General features: G+C 37.4%; 1 long non-coding RNA gene across 2 annotated transcripts in view; it reads left to right on the top strand.

Moving 5' to 3' along the window:
* The window catches only part of LOC119544821, a 45,481-nt gene extending 29,559 nt beyond the window's left edge, over nucleotides 1-15,922 (top strand). The window contains exon 3 of one of the 2 annotated variants that reach the window (XR_005218926.1): nucleotides 15,799-15,922. This is a non-coding gene — a long non-coding RNA (uncharacterized LOC119544821). The remainder of the gene's footprint in view (nucleotides 1-15,798) is intronic. The other variant, XR_005218927.1, reaches the window with a different exon arrangement.
* The last annotated feature ends 4,135 nt before the right edge of the window (nucleotides 15,923-20,057 follow it).

A 20,057-nucleotide genomic window follows, 5' to 3' on the forward strand; every position in this document is an offset into this window, starting at 1 on the left:
TGTGACTATATCTCAGTAAAACAGTTTAAAAAAATAAAAAGTCAAAAGCAGCTGCACGTACTACAAGAAGACTTTCTGAGCAAAGCCAAAATTCCAGGGAACTTGAATTTGCAAAGGAGGGAGGGGTCAGAGAGCACAGCCTGACAGGTAAGGGAGTCAGACAGGTGAGGGAGTGAGTGCTGAAAGTGAAGACATTTCAAATACCCAACTTAACTTATCCCTCCATATGGACATTCTGAGTGCTCCTTTTTTTTTTTTTTTTTTTGAAATGTGTGTATACAATTTCTTCTTTTCTTAAATAACTGTTCATATCTGATCACTTTCTGCTCAGAAGCACTTGAAGTCTGCTCACGTCATACTATTATTTTAAGAGATCACAGAGGCCTTTATTTTCTGTGTTCTTGTATTTTGGACTCCTGCTTTACAGTATGGTATTTCATCTTTTAAAAACATCAGCCTTAATTTTTTTTTTTTTATTTTGAGATAAATTCAAAGTTACATGAATAGTTGCAAAAACAATACTAGCCCCATACACAGAATTCCATCATACCCTGACCCCCCTCCCCCGATAGCTCAATCCACCTTTTAACATGCTGTCACATCGCTATTTCTTTCCCTCCCTCCCTCCCTATCATCCATCATCTATTGCTGTCTTCTGAACATATGAGAGCTAGCTGCACACATCCTTGAACATACCACTATAGTTCACATATGTACTTCCCATGAACAAGAACATTCTTTTATGTAATTCCATTAAGCACAGCTAAGTATGAGATTCAACAATGATACAAAGCTTACCTTCTATATTTCCTTTTCCTTATGTCTCAACTGTGTCCCTTTGAGCCACCTGTCCTCCACCCTCCAATCCCATACAAGTTCATCCTTAGCATTCAATTGTCATCTACTTAGACTGTCTTTTTCTTTTCTTTTTTTTCTTTTCTCAATTGTGGAAACATATATACAGCCTAATCTTCCCATTACCCCCGCTCCCTAGACTTCCATTAGTGGGATTAATCACATTTAGAATGATGTTATGCTCTTTCCCACCATCCATTTCTAGAAATTTTCCTTCACCTCAAACAGCAACCCTACACTCCTTTCTTAACTCCCCATTGCCCCTTCCCCCATTTCTCTTAGCCCAAACTCAACTTTTCATCTCTATGGTTATATTCTCTGATAATTTCTTTGTGTTTACTGTGGGGCTTAAAATTAACCTCTTAAATCCCTATCAATCTTGTTTTTCTTTGATACCACCTTCACTTCAATAGGGCACATAAACTATGTTTCTATACTCCTTCATTCTCCCACCTTTATATAGTTGTCTAAAATTACATATTTTACATTGAGTTCAAAACCACTGATTTGTCCTTAAAATTTGTGTATTTTTTTATCATGTAGGAAGTAAATAGTGGAGTTATAGTTCAAAAGTTATTAACTTCTATCTGTATTCCATTGTGTTTGAAGAATGTCCTTTGAGTATATTCAATTTTTTTTTTTTTAATTTCTTGAGGCTTGTTTTATGTCCCAGTTTATGGGCCCTTCTGGAGAAAGATCTGTGATCACTAGAGAAAAATGAGTGTCCTGGTGATTTGGGATGTAAGGTACTATATATGTCTGTTAAAATTCTCTATATCTCTTTCTCCTTTCTTTGTCTCTCTGTTGGTAGGGCTTCCTTTAGAATCTGAAGTAGGGCAGGTCTTTTATTGGCAAAGTCTCTCAGCATTTGTTTGTCTGTGAAAAATTTAAGCTCTCCCTCAAATTTGAAGGAGACTTTTGCTGGATAAAGTATTCTTGGCTGGAAATTTTTCTCTCTCAGAATTTTAAATATGTCATGCCTCTGCCTTCTCGCCTCCATAGTGGCCACTGAGTAGTCACTAATTAGTCTTATATTGTTTCCTTTGTATGTGGTGAATTGCTTTTCTCTTGCTGCTTTCAGAACTTGCTCCTTCTCTTCAGTGTTTGAGAGTCTGATCCGAATATGTCTTGGGGTGGGTTTATTTGGATTTATTCTATTTGGAGTTTGCTGGGCATTTATGCTTTGTGTGTTTATATTGTGTAGAAGGTTTGGGAAGTTTTCCCCAATAATTTCTTTGAATACTCTTTCTAGACCTTTACCCTTCTCTTCCCCTTCTGGGACACCAATGAGTCTTAAGTTTGGATGTTTTATTTTATCTATCGTATCCCTGAGATCAATTGCAATTTTTTCAATTTTTTTTCCATTCTTTCTTTTGTTCTTTCATTTTCTGTTCTGTGGATTTCTAGGACATTGAGATGTTTTTCAGCTTCCTCTAGTCTTGTATTGTGAACATCCAGAGTCTTTTTAATTTGGCCAACAGTTTCTTTTATTTCCATAAGATCTTCTATTTTTTTTATTTCCTCTTGCAATGTCTTCTTTATGCTCTTCTAGGGTCTTCTTTATGGCACTTATATCCTGGACCATAGGCCTCTTGATGTCCTTTAAATCCTTTGCCAAGTTTTCGTTCTTTGATTGTAGTTCTTTAATTAATTTTGTGAGGTTTAACGTTTCTTCCGATATCTTGATTTGTGTGTTTGGAGCTGGATTCTCCATATCGTCTGGTTTTCTCATATGTGTTAAGATTTTCTGTTGTTTTTGGCCTCTTAGCATTTGTTTTGCTTGATGGGGTTCTTTCAAGTTGTATCAAAAAAAAAGGGGGGGTATCGATCTAATTTTTCAGAGACACAGTTTGGTGACGTGCACTTTTTCTTACTAACCAGCAGATGGCATCTGTGAGTCTTTAATTTGTTAGAATTGCAGCTTGGTGGCATACACTTTCTCTAACTAACCAGCAGATGGCATCTGTGAGTCACTTATTCCCCTCAAGTCAGTTCTCCCCAACTTTGTGGTATGTGGGGATCTGATTCTTTTGGGGTCCAATTGGTGCACTTAATTTGGGTGTGTTGTCGGTGCTGTCTGCTCCCAATGAGGGGCATGTGCCTGAGTGGTTAGGGAGGAAGGACAGGTTTAACAATCAAATCTCCCAGGTGTTCCCGGAGATTTAAGGCTGTTCTCTGCCGCTGACACAAAAGTCCTTGTTATTGGTGTAGGTCCCCTGGGATTTCCAAGCTGTTCCCCCCTCCCTGCTGTGTTTTTCCAGGACCTCTGTTGGGGGGGTTGGCGGGCCGTGCCACGTCACAAGTGAGTGCCGGCCTCCAGGGAAGCCCTGGGCCACTGGGCTGTGCAGGGGCGGTCCCAGCCCACTTCAAAGAAGGTTGAATGGGACTCGTTAACTTCCCCCTTTCCACACAGCTCCGCTCTCCCAGCTCCGGGACAATCAGCCGTGGGTGTATTCAAGGCCACCGTCCATGGTTGATACTGTGTTGTGTGAGCGATGCTGCGGGAAAGACTCCCTGTCAGGCTGGGTTTTTCGGCTGGGCTCCGCGCTGTGTGCTTGGCCCCGGGCAGGAGCAGCCCCACCCACCGGGGTTACGGCCGCAAGGCTGGGCTTCTCAGCTGGGCACTGCGCCGTGTGCTCACCCCGGGCAGGAGCAGCCCTGCTTGCTGGGGTGATAGCCGTGAGGCTGGGTTTCTCGGCTGGGCTCTCCACCATGCGCTCACCCCGGGCAGGAGCAGCCCCGCCCGCTGGGGAGACTGCTGCAAGCCGCGCGTACCCCCTTTGTTTCCCTGGACCTGAAATGATCAGCAGTGGGTGTAGAAAGGGGTATCCTCCACCCCAGACACCGAGGCGTTAGTCCAGACCACTCCCGTCTTATCTGCAGCTGTTCCTGGGCTTCTTATATATATATTTATATGTATATCTTTATATATACATATATATATATATATTTTTTTTTTTTTTTCTTTTTTTGAAGTCCAGCCCACCATTTCCCCCCAATGCAGCATGGCCAAGGGATTCAGCCTACTCACTCACTCGTTTCAGAATGCAGACTCCTGGTTTTGCCAAAAGCACGTTCCCTGTGGCTTTAGCAGAACTTGTCCAGCTGGTGCTACTTTGGAAGTGGTGTTCTGGGTCCTTTCTGGTTTTTTATCTAGTGTTTTCCATGGAGGTGTTTTTTTCTTTGTCTCACCTAGTCACCATCTTAGTTCCTCCACCCTTAATTTTTGAAAGCTGGATGCCAATCACATAACATTGGTTACTTCTACTGGTTACCCCAATCATGTGCTAACCTACAAGACTCACAACTACTGATGAAAAGCTAAGCCCAGAGTTTGCAGCAGCTACAACCCTGCAAGTTGTTTTAGCAGTTTGACACAGAAATCTACCTGAAGTAAATATGAATACGTATCATCAGTATTACCAGTTTAGGAATTCGTTTCATCAGAATAATAAATTCTATTAATAAATGGTAATTAATGGACCCTCCCATGCTAACTTGCCCACGAGCCAAATTTTAAAACACATTTATGCATTATTGTTCTGTCAACCCACAAATTCTCCAATATAAAAAAATAACAATAAAATCACATTATACTGATGCAGAGATTTATAAATATAGGGATTCTTTTCATTAAAATAGGTGGCACAGTTAAAAAAAAATAAATCATTAAAAACGGTGTACTCATAACTTCTGAGTTAATCCTGACAGATACATAATAGGATATTTATTGAGAATAAAGTAGTTTCTGGCAACTTCAGACTTTGACGTCAAGGGTGATAGCCCCAAGAAAGAATGAGAGAACCGAAGAATGATTAAATAGCTTTCTAAAAACTGGGCTACCATGGTAATTCTCACACTCCATTTCTTTTTTCTGAGTACCTTAGGTTAGGATAAGGAGAAAGCATTTATGACTGTGACAAATTTAATTGTTGGAGGGTTATTAATATACCAAAAATGACTGATGAGTGCATGCATTTCAATAATGACCATTTGGTATAATTAAAAGGCTACACACCAGGAGTGAAGGGTTGACATGTAACACTGTGAAGGATGAGCTTGCTTAAATAATGTCTCCTATGAAGGGATACAAAAAATAATAAATAAGTGATAGAGCATGGTAAGATAGTCGTAAGCACTGTGCAAAAGAAAAAGTAAAGCAGGATTAGGGATGTGGGTGGGGAGAGATTGCTTGCAGTATTAATTAGAGTAGTTGTGGTAGGTCTCATCGAAAAGGTGAAATTTAAGTAAAAAACAATTAAAGTTGGTGAGGGAGTTATCTGAGCTGTTATATGGGCAAGAATGTGGCAGGTAGATATAAAGTGGAGCAGAGGCTTTAAGCCTAGGAGTTTCAAGGAAGAGCCAGAAGGAACAAAATGAGCCACTGGGAGACTCTTAGGAGAAAAGATTGGAGAAGACAGGAGCTAGCTTTTGTGAGGTCTTGGAAGCCAGTGTAACAACAGTGGCTTTTACTCTTAGTGAAATGGGAGAAGTATCAGGGTCTCGCACATAGGGTAAGATGGCCTGACTTCCATTTTAAAGGATTGTGCTGGCTGTGTTGGTGGGAATACATTGTCAGGAGTCTAGGTAGAAGCAAGGGGGTGTGTTAATAGATTTATACTGTAATCCTGGTGACAGATGACAATAACTCAGACCAAGGCAGTAGTATTGGAGGTGGACAGAAGAGGCTGGAATCTGGATATATTTCAAGGGTAGAATTGGCCACAAAGTATGTCCTGTATTATTATATCTGATTTTAAAAAATAAAAAGTGGTTGCTTAGGGATATATTACATTAAAAGTTCTGTAGACACTGAAAAATGTGAATTTTCATTGATAAAACACTCAAATATTTCTCTTATTTCATTATTTATAATATACAAATCCTCTGTGTCTGTATTTAAAATGTCTCTGCTTTGTCATAAACCGAAAGTTTTATGCAAAACACTCCACTACGTGCATTCCTGTTGCTTTCCCCTTGCATTTCTACCATTATTTTTCTTTATGAATTTGTAAACGAGGTTACTTGACGCAAAAAGATTTATGAGTTGTATTTGCTTTGTGGTTTCTAGCTTGTATCAATAAAAAATGAAACTCTTTCGATGCTCAAAAAAGTCTACTATCTACAATGAACATTTTCATTTCTGTTTTGAGGATTTTGTTGTTCAACTTCATCTGATATATTTCCCCATCCTTTAGTTTTAGCATTTTTTATTTTAGGTATAGCCTTGGCAAGATGCATATAGAATTACCTTGTTTAAAATGTTCCCCAGACATGCTTTCCAGACTATAAAACATGAAGCCTAGAAATGTTTAGAGCCCATGCCCATAAGTACCTGGGCTATAAAATAATTCTACTGTAGAGTCCCACCTAGAAATAAGTGATCATCATGCCAAGTATCACTACAAATCCAAAATAGTGATTGACATTTTAGAAAAGAACATTATAAGACAATAAAATATAACACTCCCCTCAAAAAGTTAAATATTCTTAGAAAAGTAGTTGCAATGTTTACATGATCACCATATCCCTCAAATGAGGGAATCTTTGAATTCCATCCATGCATGGATTATTCTCATTTATGGTTGGGAGAATCTTTCCAGAAGGGACATAATAATCATAACTTGATAATGGAAGTCCACTCTGACTATATGACTAGCGCCCTCCTTTCCATATAAGGTATTTTGAATTTACTTCAGCTCTGATCACAGATAAAGTGTGTTTCAACTTTCTTGATATCCTTGGTATACATACTATTGGAATTTCCCATGAGAAAATTAAATTTCCTCCCCTGATTACATTATACTTGGGCATGAACCTTGCTTTGGTCAATAAATATGAGTAAAGCAGAAGTTTTAATTTCATTGCACACAGACAGCTTTGCTTATTTCTGCTGTTATCATAGCAATCTGTATCATATTAGACAATTCTATTGGCTTACATCTCAGAATGAAGAACATATACAGCTAAACAATAATGGACATTTGATATGAGAAATAAATAAACTTATTGTTATAAGCCATTGGATTTTTTTTTTAACTTTCGCAAAAACTAGTGAAGCCAGTGCAGAAACTGGTACCAGAAGTGAGGTATGACTATAATAAAAACAACAAAAAATAAAATATGTGGCTCTTGCTTCAAGACCAGGTGATGCATGTCAACGAAACTGTTTTGGAAGGCTGCAAAGCAGGTGACTCATACTATGCAATGACAAAAAAAATTGGTTGTCATAGAAACCATATAATGTACCAAATAATTTTGTGACTTTTGGTTAAGAGTTGGGTAAACAGAATGTCATTGACATGACTTGGATGCTATTGGGTGCATCTGATATTAGTTTTCAAGGAGCAGAATAACTCAGATAAAGGCACATATTTCAGTGGAAATTAAAGGTAACACAGTCTCTGGGCTTGCAGAGTTGGAATATGCAACTGGTTCTCATTTCCAACTGGCAAAAGGTACATCCAAGAAATACTTTAAGCAAAAAAACCTTATTAAAATCAAGCTTTATGTCATGGACCAAATCATGGATATTGTCATATCATCCTTTGTCAAAACACCTGAATTGATTAAAAATGGTTGTGAAAAATATTACTGAGAGACAACAATGAAAATGGGGCTCTCCCAACAGAATTCTGATAAGCAAAATGTACTTATAATTAAACCTGAAGTGAAAGGCATGTCCAGAAAGGAATTTTAAGTAAAAGAATTATCATATGGAACTGATGGAGGGAACAAATCTCACTAACTTTGGAGAGACTTATTCTGCCCTATGAACCTCAAGTTGAATCAAAAAATGCAGTAATTGTTCAACACACAGATCAACTCTTAGATCACCAACTTTCTTATGAGGAAGAAGTAGTTTGAGGAAGCTTCTTATCCACCTAGGGGGATATTTTCTTAAAATGCTCTCCTCTGATATGATCATGAAGGATAATAAGAAAGGAAAGGCCTTGCTGAGGACAGAGACAAGAGCTATGAAGTACAATGGTGTGTGTGTGTGTGGGGGGGGTACACCAGGGGAGAACTGAATATTAATCAAGAAAAAAAACATGTCCCTAGTGACCTCTCAGCCTCTTCTTATTAGGATTTCATAGTTACTGGGGTCCAGTGATTTTCATGTGATTCTACCTTGTTTATTTTTATTGTGGGGGTGGTGAATAGAGTTGAACTGCCCCTATTTCACAGTTCTATGCTGGATGAGTGGCAGTGTCTAGCTAGGTTGTTTCTTAATGTATAGTTTTATAGAACAAGAGGAATCACACTGGAACAAGATCATGAAACTCTGGACTTTGTGTCTGACACTATTTTTGGAGGAAACTGCTGAATATTTTTTTTTTCCCTTTGTAAGAGGGGTTGGGAGGTGCCAGTGGAAACTGACTACAAACAATCAAGAAGATGCACCATGTTTGATTGTATTACAAATATTCAGCATTCTCTGCTCTGTTCTAAAGGTGGATTTTAACTTCTGACTCTGTAGCACAAGTGGTGGTCATGTGGCTTTCTTTGGGCCCATGGATTATGATCCTGGGGACACATTCCACCTGAAAGCAGTAGCTTTAAGAGCCAGTCCATGGTACCTGGTGCCAACATAATAGTCAATTCCAGAGAGAGGCTGTTTTATTCACCTAGGTTTCATATAAAAAAAAAATTATGATGGAACCATGAGAAGGGAATAACAATTGTGTTTTTTTAAATCCAATTAAATTTGGGATTCCTGGTAACTAAAAACATAATAATGTGAAAACTGACCAGTATTGAAACTTATCAGTTCTAACTTATTTGACTCATCCTGGAAAAATGTATCTTAGAAAATATCTTTGTGATACCTACACAAAGATGTTTGAAATGAGGCATTTTTAATGCAATTTTATTGAGGTATACCCACATGCCACGTAATCCATTCAAAGTATACAATCAGTGGCACACAGTACTATCATATAGTTGTGCATCCATCCCCGCAATCAATTTTTAAGCATTTTTATTGTTCCAAAATAAAGACAAAAATATTAAAAAATAAAAAAAGAACAACCAAACCATCCATATCCCATATACCCCCTATTATTTATTTATTTATTGCCATTATTTTATTACTCATCTGCCCATACACTGGTTAAAGGGTGTATGAGTCACCAGGTTTTCACTGTCACATAGTCACATGATAAAAGCTAACTAGTTATACAGTTATCATCAAGAATCAAGTCTACTGGATTACCATTCAACAGATTCAGATATTTCCTTCTAACTATTCTAATACACTAGAAACTTAAAAGGAAGATCTATGTAATGCCTAAGAATAACCTCCAGATTGACCTCTCAACTCTATTTGCTATCTCTCAGCCACTGAAACTTTATTTTGTTTCATTTCTTTCTTCCCTTTTGGTCAAGATGGCTTTCTCAATCCCACAATGCTGGGGCCAGGCTGAGATGAGGCATTTTTAATTCCATCTTCTCTCTTGAAATATGCAAAGAAAATGTAAATTAATGAAATATCAAAAATATTGAAACAATTAAATGGCTACAACCTCAAACGATAGGTGTTCTGGTTTGCTAATGCTGCCATTAAGCAAAATACCAGAAATGGATCGGCTTTTATAAAAGGGGTTTATTTGGTTACACAGTTATAGTCTTAAAGCCATAAAGTGTCCAAGGTAATGCATCAATAGAGTACCTTCACTGAAGGATGGCCATTGGTATCTGGAAAACCTCTGTTAGCTTGGAAGGCATGTGGCTGGCGTCTGCTTGCTCCTAGGTTGCATTTCAAAATGGCGTTCTCCAAAATATTGCTCTTGGGGCATTTTATACCCTCTTAGTTGCAACTCCTCTTGAAGATGTCACTCTTGGTTGCTTTTGGGGCATTTGTCCTCTCTTAGCTTCTCCAGAGCAAAAGTCTGCTTTCAAAGACCATCTCCAAAATGTCTCCATAAGCTGCAGCTCCTCTCTCAGCTCCTGTGCATTCTTCAACGTGTCCCTCTTGGCTGTAGCAAGCTCACTCCTTCTGTCTGAGCTTATATAGTCCTCTAGTAAACTAATCAAGGCCCATGCTGAATGGTCAGGGCCACACCTCCATGGAATTTATCTAATCATAGTTATCACCTACATCTGGGTGGGTCACATCTCCAAGAAAACAATTAAAGAATTATAATCTAATCAACACTAATATGTCTGCCCCTACAAGACTGCATTAAAGAACATGGCTTTTTCTGGGGGACATAATATATAGAAACCAGCACAAGTAAGTGCCGCATTTCAAAACCCAACTCAATTTGACTGATAGGCTAAATCTGAGCATGTCTGTAAGCCAGGATACATGGGAACAGCCTAGCTGGATGTGGTAGAATATCTTAGGAGACATGGAGCTGAAGGAGAAATCAGAAAGTAATGTCATATTTGACTGTCTATGATGTACCTTCTTAGTTAATGGAGAATGCCAGAGGACACCCAGGTTGGAAGAATGGGATACTCTTTGTGAGGGTGCAGCACAGAGAGTCTAGGGTTCAATATCACAGGGAGCAAAGCAACAAGAGAATATATACAGTGGATGGTAGAGAGAGAGAGAGAGAGAAAGGGAGAAAAAGTGTGGAGGGGTGGAGAGAGAGATAGAGAGCTAGAGAGAGATAAGGAAAGAGAGAGAGAGGGCAGAGAAGAGAGAGAGAGAATGAATGGGAAATGAACACAAAGATGTGAAAGTTACATCAAAGAACAAAAAGGAGATTAAAACATTCATTACCAGTACAAATGACAGAGATAACAAAGGTAATTGAAGAATACATATAACTATTAAATGAAAATAAAACATTTCTGAATTAGGGCTTCAATTTGCTACCTCAGGAACATACCATATATCAGGGGAGAAATGGATTGAAAACATGAGCACCATTGGGGAAAATGGATTGAGAATGAGTACCATATGCTAGTGAAGTCACTGACTTCTGTAGACATAGGTGAAAATCAAATAGGCATTTTAGTAGTTAAAGGATGTCAGAGGGAAAATTCAGGCTGCCCTTGGATATCCACAAGCAGCACTCAGTGTAAGAATATGAGGGAGCAATCTCTACAAAGTCCTGGGGAAAACTAAACAAGTGATTCTCTAATATTACATCCAGGCAAGTTGCTATTTCACTACCAAGGTTACAGAGAGACTTTTTCAGTCACAACGATTTCAAGGATCTATGCCAAAAACAGCTTTACTTGGGGAAAAATAATGAAGCAAAAAATAAATTCAACCTTTTGGTGAGTAAAGCTTATTAATTTGATAATAAAGAAATATTTGCTAGTGTTTACTTCCATTGAATGAAGAGCTAAAACAACACCATGGATTATAAAATGTAGGATTAAAGAACCAAATATAAAAGTAGATACAGTTTAGCAATATAAATAGTAATAGTCTATATACCAAAATTCTGGATACAAGATGAGGGAAAAAGGAGTGGTTAACTTGTGTGCTAATTCCTTTACATTAATAGCAAAAGTTCAGTAGACGGTCCATGAGGATAAAAGATGATCTTTAAAATTGGCATCAACCCTAAAATATTTATAATCTTTTTTTTAATTTTGGAAGAACATTTTTTTTGTACAAATATATCTTGGAGAAAATAAATATTTATTTAAAGTTAGTAATTCAATTTTCTTTGTTTTACCTTGTGTTAAATACATACAAAATTAAATTTATGCTTTATTTTAATAACGTATACTATTATACTGATTGTTAAATATCCATTTTCTCTCTTAAAAACTTCAAGCTCTCTTTCTGTCTCTCTCTCACTCTTCCTCCCTGTCTGTTTATTTCTTAAACCTGGGATAATGTTCAACAAACATAAGAAATATTTGTTTCATTTTCTTAAACAAATTATTCTAGTAATGTATATACAACTTAAATTTCCCCTTTTAACAACATTCAAATATATAATTCAGTGCATTTAATTACCTTCTAAAGGTTGTACTGCCATGGCCACCATCCATTATCAAACATTTCCATCATCCCAGAAATCCTGTACCAATTTACCATTAACTCCCCATTCCGTACTCCCATCAAGGCCCCTGCCAAATTGTATTGCAGTTTCTTACTCTAGCCTAAGAATTTCATATCAGTAAGCTCAAACAATATCTGTCTTTTTGTGTCTGGCTTATTTCACTCAACATGATGTCTTCAAGGTTCAGCCAGGTTGTCACATGTATCAGAACTTCCATTCCTTTTTGTGGTCTTTGATACATTTTAGTTCATTTTTGTAGATTGTGTGATTATAGGTCCACCTTCATTCTTTTGCATATGACTATCCAGTCTTTCCAGCACTAACTATTGATCATACTATTCTTACCTGATTGAGTGGACTTGGCATCTTTGCCAAAAATCAATTGACCATAGACGTGAGGGTTTTTTTCTGAATCCTCAATTCAATTCCATTGGCCTACAACCTCTACTGTAAGTTTTAAAATTGAGTAGAGTGCAATACTAGTGATCAATAAGAGGGAGGGGTAAGAGGTATGGGATATTTGGGGTCTTCTTTTTTCTTTTTATTTCTTTTGCTGGAGTAATGCAACTGTTCTAAAAATGATCATGGTGATGAATACACAAATATGTGATGATACCATGAACCATCAATTATGTACTTTGGATGGATTGTATAGTGTGAGAATATATCTCAATAAAATTATGTTTTAAATAAATTCCATTGGTCTATATATATCCCCTTGTGCCAGTAACATCCTATTTTGATTACTGTGGCTTTGTAATAAGTTTAAAAGTTGGGAATCATGAGTCCTCCAACTTCACTCTTCTTTTTCAAGACAATTTTAGGTATTGGGGGGCCCTTATCCTTCCAGATAATTTTAGATCATGGCTTTTCCTTTTCTTCAAAGAAGGCTGTTGGAATTTTCAATGGGTTTGAGTTGAATCTGTAAACTGCTCTGGATAGAGTTGGCAGGTTAACAATATTTAGCCTTGCCATGCATGAATATGGAATTTTCTTCTACTTTATGGATCTTCTTTGATTTCTTTTAGCTACAGTTTGTAATTTTTCATGTACAAGTCCTTAACATCTTTGTGTAAATATATTCCCAGATATTTGATTCTTTAGGTTGTTATTGTAAGTGGAATTTTTTTTTCTTGATTTCCTGTTCAGATTGTTCATTACTAACATATAGAACACTATTGTTTTTCGCATGTTGGTCTTGTCCCTTGCACTTTGCTGTATTCATTTATTAGCTCTAGTAGCTTTGTTGTAGATTTTTTAGTGTTTTCTCTAGATGAGATCACATCATCTGCAAACAGATGAAATTTTACTTTTTCCTTTCCAATTTGGATGTCTTTTATTTCTTCTTCTTGCCTAATTGCTGTGGCTATAACTTCTAGTGCAGTGATGAATAATGGCGTTGACACTGGGCATCCTTGTCTTCTTCCTGATCTTAGAGGGAAAGCATCTAGTCTTTCACCATTGAGTATGAAGTCATCAATGCTTTGTTTTAAATATATATACATACACCCGTTATTGTGTTGAGGGAGTTTCTTTCTATACCTAGTTTTGTAAGTGTTTTTATCAAGAAGGGTGCTAGACTTTGCAAATCCTTTTTTGGCCTCAATTGTCATGATTGTGTGCTCCTCCCTTTGTTCTGTTATTGTAGTGCATTACATTGATTTTCTTATGTTGAACCATGCTTGCACACTTGGGATAAATCCTACTTGATCATGATGTATAATCCTTTGAATGTGCTGCTGGATTCAGTTTGCTAGTGATTTTTTTGAAGATTTTTGTATCTTCATTCATAAGTGATATTGGTCTATAGTTTTCTTTCTTGGTGGTATCTTTATCTGGCTTTGGTATTAAAGTGATGGAGGTCTCAAAGAAATAGGAAGTGTTCCCTCTTCTTCAATTTTTTAGAAGTGTTTGGTCAAGACTGGTATTAATTCTTGGAATGTATGGTAAAATTTACCTGTGAAGCCATCTAGTCCTGGGCTTTTCTATGTCAGGAGTTTTGAATGATTGATTAAATCTCTTTACTATTTATTTGTTATCTAATTTGTTGGTATGCAGTTATTCATCATATCCTCTTATAGTCCTTTTTATTTCTGTGGGGTCAGTAGTAATGTCCTCCCTTTTTATTTCTCATTTTAGTTATTTGGGTCCACTCTCTTTTTTCCTTGGTAGCAATGGTTGTTTCTAAAGGAGTAATTTAGATGATGTTTATTTTCCTCCTTTACTTTTCTGTATCCTGTGATTTTTGCTTTTGTTTCTACTTTGTATTATGAACAGGCACAATTTTAAAATTAACTTACAGTTTTAGGGTGGATGGATGGCTAAGCTATCTGTAGTAGCAGGGTGCTGGACACAGCTGGGACTTTGTGCTGACTGGGTTCCCTGTCTCCATGGCTTTCCAGCCAGCACTGATTCATCAGAGGACCACTCTGGACCTCACATCCTTCATCTGCTTAAGACTTGACTTGGAATAGGTGGTTTTTGAAGTATCTTAGGGCTCTGTATTCTGTGGTCTAACTAGATTCTTAGTGACTTGGAAAATTAAATTGTTGTTGAAATAACAAAGAGAAAATGCATTTTGGAAATTGAGTGTGTGTGGAGGGGTCTTTTATAAATTATTTCTGGCCTTATTCCAAAATTGATATTATTATATTGATTAAAAGAGAACACATGAATCGCACTTTAATCAGTGCTCAGTGATCATTTAATTGACCTTGGAATCTGGGCCAATATCAGAGTGCAGGTCTTCATCAGTTTGATTCAGCAGGCAGTGAAGAGTCAGAGGAGCTATGATTGCGCCTGAAGGCTGGAATTTATTAAATTTTCAGTGGAAACAATTTTTGAAGTAAGATGATGGTTTTGCTTTGAATGGTTTCATTAAAATTTGATCAGAGAGAAGAATGTTTCTATTTAACTCCAGAAAATGTAATTTTGACTTCCACCCACAGAGAGTCTTCCACAGAGCTGCTCATGAATACGGAGAACGCCTGTATGAAATATATTTTCTTGTGAAGTGCTATTCCAAATATACGGTCATCAGAAACAATACAGTATATTTTGCAAATCTCTTTGCCTTAGAAAAACTACCTACTTGAGGGAAATTATTGTCCATCTGTAATATTTGTTTGCATGCTGCTTCTTGGGGAGGTTCTGAATATTCACTTGCATCAAACAGCTGCTGTTTTTGGCTTTCAAAACTTCTCCAGTTTAAAAAAAACTCATTTGCAAAATAATCATTCTTATCTAGTAGATATTTAGGCTCTCTTACTTTAGAACTAATAGAAGGCACAAGAAAGGCACCGCTTTCCCCTTCTCTGGTATTTGGGAGACAGGATTTGGATCATGGTTTGGTATTCAATTCTGCTGCAACAAAAATTGTCTAACCTACATAACCTGTATGAATTTTATTTTTAACAACAGCAACAGCAACAAAAATATTTTTAAGAAAACTCAAAGAACTTCTATTCCAATTTTACATATGTTATAATTTCTCCCAAAAAAATCACAGAAAGTAAATTAATACTATCTGAAAAGAGCCGGAGAAAATTCAAATATTGGTTCCATTATTAGTAGAAGGACATATTTCTCCCTAATCTATATACCACACTGGCTAGTGACAAATCACTGCATGTTTTTTAAAACATACTCCCTTAGTATAACATGGAAAGAACACAAAAGATTCCACTAAAATAATAACAAATGAACAAATTGCTGCTATATGTCTTTCGTTATGTCTGAGATGGAAATTTAGGGTTAAGGATTTGTGGTTTCAAATTAGAACACCTGGAACTAAAGGACCTTCCTGCATTCCACCTACACAAAAAGCAATCAACACACAAACAAATAACAAAATGGAGATGTGGTAGGCAGAATACTGGTTCCCATAAACTCCACCCCCTGATGATATTCCTGTGATTATGCTATGTTATATGCAAATGATTTTATACAGGTGGGCCTAATCTTATTATAGGAGCCCTTAAGAGTGGAGGCTAAAGAGGAAATCAAAGAGATCGACACGCCATCCTGGCTTTGAAGATGGAGGGAGCCACGAGCCAAGGAATATGCCTCTTCTAGAAGCTTAGACTGAACTCCAGTTCACCAGCTGGCTGAGAAATGGGGCCTCCATCCTATAGCTGCAAGGAAATGGATTCTGCAAACAACCTGAAAGAGCCTAGAGGTAGATTTTCCTCCAGAGTCTCCAGATAAGAGCTCAGGACTAAACTTTGACATCAGCCTTGTGAGACTTTTACAGAGCTGAGCTGAGCTCCACTGTGCATGGACTTCTGACCTACAGAGGCTATGAAGTGATAAACGTTTGCTGCTTTAAGCCACTGGTTTTGTGAATTTGCTACACAGCAATAGGAAAGTAATACAGGAAGCACGTGACTATCTAATGGATAGAAGGCCATCTTGTCTTCAAAACGAAAGTGAGAAATGTCATTCTGGGAGGTTATTTCTGACCAGCAGCTTCCCTTTGCACCTGATCCTGTCTGATGCAGCCTTCCACGATCTGACCTCTGCTCCATCTGCAGCCTTTTTCTCTGCAGTTGTTCTCCCCTAAGCATCCTGCATGGTCTATATTCCCTGAAATGCACAGACCCCACTCTGGTCCTCTAGGACTAATATGCTGCTTCCTCTGCCTGGGAGACTTTTCTTCCATGCTGTTATCTGCCAAATTACTATCTTGAAAGCATCCGCTAAAAGAGCAACACTTCCATGGACTTTGTCCTGATAAACTTAGGGTAAGATATATTTTCTTGCAGTAACTGATATTTGCACAATAAGAACATTCCCTACACTTTATTACGAATACCTGCACTTATAGATTGAATTGTGCCTCTCCCCAAAATGATACGTTAAAGCCCTAACCCATAGTACTTGAGAATGTGACTTTATTTGGAAACAGGATCTTTGAGAATGTGATGAGCTAAGATGGGGCCAAAGTGGAGTAGGGTGTGTCTTCATCCATGTGACCAATGTCTTATGAGACGGGGAGAGGACAGAAACACAGAGAAGAGTACAATAGAGTACAATTCCATTTCCTTATGGGTCATGCCTATATTTTGGGGGAAGTGCTTACTCAAGTAACTTGCTCTTTGCCATTGGTTACTTTATTGTATATTATTCTTTTGTATGAGTTCTTTAAAAATTCAGGGAAAATAATTTTTCAAATTTATGTTTTTGAAAATATTTTCTCTAAGTTTTTGACGTTTCTTTCCATTTTCACAGTGAATTTGATAAGAAGTTTTAATTTTAATGAATTTCTATTGGCTGTTTTTAAAGTTAGTGCATTTGTGTCTTTTAAAGAAATATTTGCCTTCAGTAAGTTCAAGGAGATATTCTTTTATGTTACATTTTAGAACTCTTATGGGTATAGCTTTTACTTTTAGGTATAAAATTAAAAAAAAAAAAAAAAATGGAACACAGAGAAGGGAAGGCCACCTGAAAAGAGAGGCAGAAATTTAATTGCTGTGGCCATAAGCCAAAGACAACAAGGATTGCCAATAAGCCATCAGAGGTGAGGAAAAGGCAGGGAAGTCTCACCTCTCCCCACCAGAGGCTTGGAGGGGTCCTGGCTCTGCCAAAACCTTGATTTTGAACTTCTAACCTCCAGAACTGTGAGACAACATATGTATGTTGTTTGAATCCACCCAGTTTGTGAACAGCAGCCCCAAGAAATTAAGACACCTGCCAAATTCCCATCTCCATTATAAGCTCTAACTTCCGTTAAGGCAGATATATCCCTGTCATCATATTTCCAACAACCACCAGAGTGCCAAGCTTATAATATAGTCTCTGCAAATATTTGTTGAATAAATGAATTATGTATAAGTGGAAGAACAAATCTCTCCATCAACCAACCAGTTCTTATTTTGGCTTTTCTTTGGATGCTACCAAATGCCTTTAGTTTATATAAATCAGTCATGAGAGATTCTGAAAGCCCTTGTCAAGAATATCACCCAGACTAAATAAATAAATGGAATTCTATTTCAAGCTCATTTCAGGGTGGTTTTGTAACTGAAGATGGCCATAATGTATTTCGTTTCTCAAATCTTTACAATGAGTCTGATTTGTAATAAAGTGGTAGGTGGAGGTATATGGATATCAAATACTTTCAAACTGTGAACTGCAGAATCTGGGTAGATTTTGTGGTAGTTAATAAAACTACTCATTCTTAATAAAGTTACAGTTGCACACAATGTGTTCTCTTATATTTGTTGTTTGCCTTTAGGAAAGGGCTGTGTGTGTGTGTGTGTGTGTGTGAAAAGATGGACCAATTTTACCCTTGGGAAAATGAAGTATCGAATCTATACATGCAAAACATAAAGGGATATTGATGGAAACTCTAACGTAGCTGTCAGCTTCAAATGTAGAGGCATTTAGAGTCAACTTGTGTACACTTTTCCTCCATTATAATCTATAGTCTTTTAACAGATTCCTTAACATAGCATGGATGTGCATGTTTTAAGGGATATAAGTTTTTCAAATACAAACTCTTTTATATCATAGATGGCAGGAGATTGGGTAGAGATCAGTGGTAGGGAAACAGACAAACAGAATATCATTTATGGACCAAGAAAGATATGGGAGCAGCAAGAAAACCAACAGCAGGAGAACTTGTCTTCTCTCCCCAACAAAGCCTGATGCTGAACCCACCTCCAGCTTCTCTGGGAAGAGTGACTGCTCTGAGCGGCCAGAGCCCTAGAAATGGATCCATCTACTCTCTCCTCTCCACCTACAGGTTTCTTAAGATTAAGCCAATATTAAGTCAGGACAGGGTTCTTCATGGATGCAGCCATTTTATTTCCCATCTATTTTCCAACTTCTTCCTCTAAGCTGTTCCCCATTATTCATGACTGTAAGATTGAGATTGGAGGTGAATTGGGGAGCAGGGAACAGAAGCTACACTTCAAACCTCACCAGAGCTCAGCACAACTATAATCTTTTCTCTCTTTTTTTTTATTTTTGACTCTTGTTTCTGGTGTAAAATTTTCTACAGAATCCTGCAACTGATTGTAATTCTTGATACAGGTGATTGTTAGGAATGGATTAAGGGATTCAGGGTCCCTGGTAGTAACAACAGGGTAGCAGCAGAATTCCACCCTTATTCCTAACATATTGCCAGTAAAACCCTATCCTCCCTGTTTATATGTGCAATTCCAAGAAAAGGGTGCCCAAAAGATGATTTGGGAGTTTAAATAAAACAAACACATTAATTTTTTTCATATAGACTCTAGAAGAAAGTAGACCTGTGGTGGTAAGGGAGGTGGAGAATTATAGAATGAGTGAAAAATAGAGAAGAAAAGGGATAAATGTGGGATAAGGTGTCCATACAAATAACATTCTCATAATGACAACAAAAGGACATGGAGAATATGTAGTGATTTCCAAGGGGCAGGGGCAGAGAGGGGGCAGTGACGCACATAGGAAGGAGTAGCATGAATTTCTTTCTGTATTTTTATTGTGAACCTATACATGGAGTAAAATTTCACAGAGCTATACCCTCTCACCACCACCACCCCCAACCCCACACACAGATACACAGAAAGGAATTCATGTAAAAGCAGGTGAAAAATCAATAAGGTCTGTAGCCTAGTTAACAGAATAGACTGCCAGTTTTTTAATAGACTAACTGTAGTCTAGTTAACCAGAGTCAATTTCCTGGTTTTCATGTTGTACTGCAGTTATAATAAAGATTTCTCTATTGGGAGAAGCTTGGTGAAGGGTAAATGATACTAATTTTGCAACTTCCCAAGAGTCTATAGTCATTTCAAGAGTAATAAAAAAGAAATAAAAGAAAAAAGAAACAGTGCACTACAATGTAGGCATGTTAATCCTTTGGTGAATCTTTGAAGATGGGTCCCAAAGCTGATCCATCTCAGAGGCTATACCCTACAACAAGAGATTATCTCCATGGACACCACCACTACTTTAAGAGCTTTCTGAAGTGTTTCAATTATGTCACTTAATTTAATCCTCCCACCAAGGATCAGAGGTGATTTCCAATATTTTCAAATTACAGTCAAGAAATATAAATGTCAGAGAAGTGAAATAACTTGTCTCAGATCACAAATTTACCTTGAACCCAAGGTAATGGGCAGAAGAATCTCCTTTGACAAGTTATTGCTGGTCAAGAGAACGGTAGAGAAAACCAAAGAATGATTTAGAGCAATAAGAGAAAATGTAGATACTACTTACAATGCCAGGGCTTTTTGTAACTATACAGAT

This window comes from Choloepus didactylus, chromosome 9, assembly GCF_015220235.1.
Source record: "Choloepus didactylus isolate mChoDid1 chromosome 9, mChoDid1.pri, whole genome shotgun sequence".
In the NCBI taxonomy this organism is placed as follows: domain Eukaryota; kingdom Metazoa; phylum Chordata; class Mammalia; order Pilosa; family Megalonychidae; genus Choloepus; species Choloepus didactylus.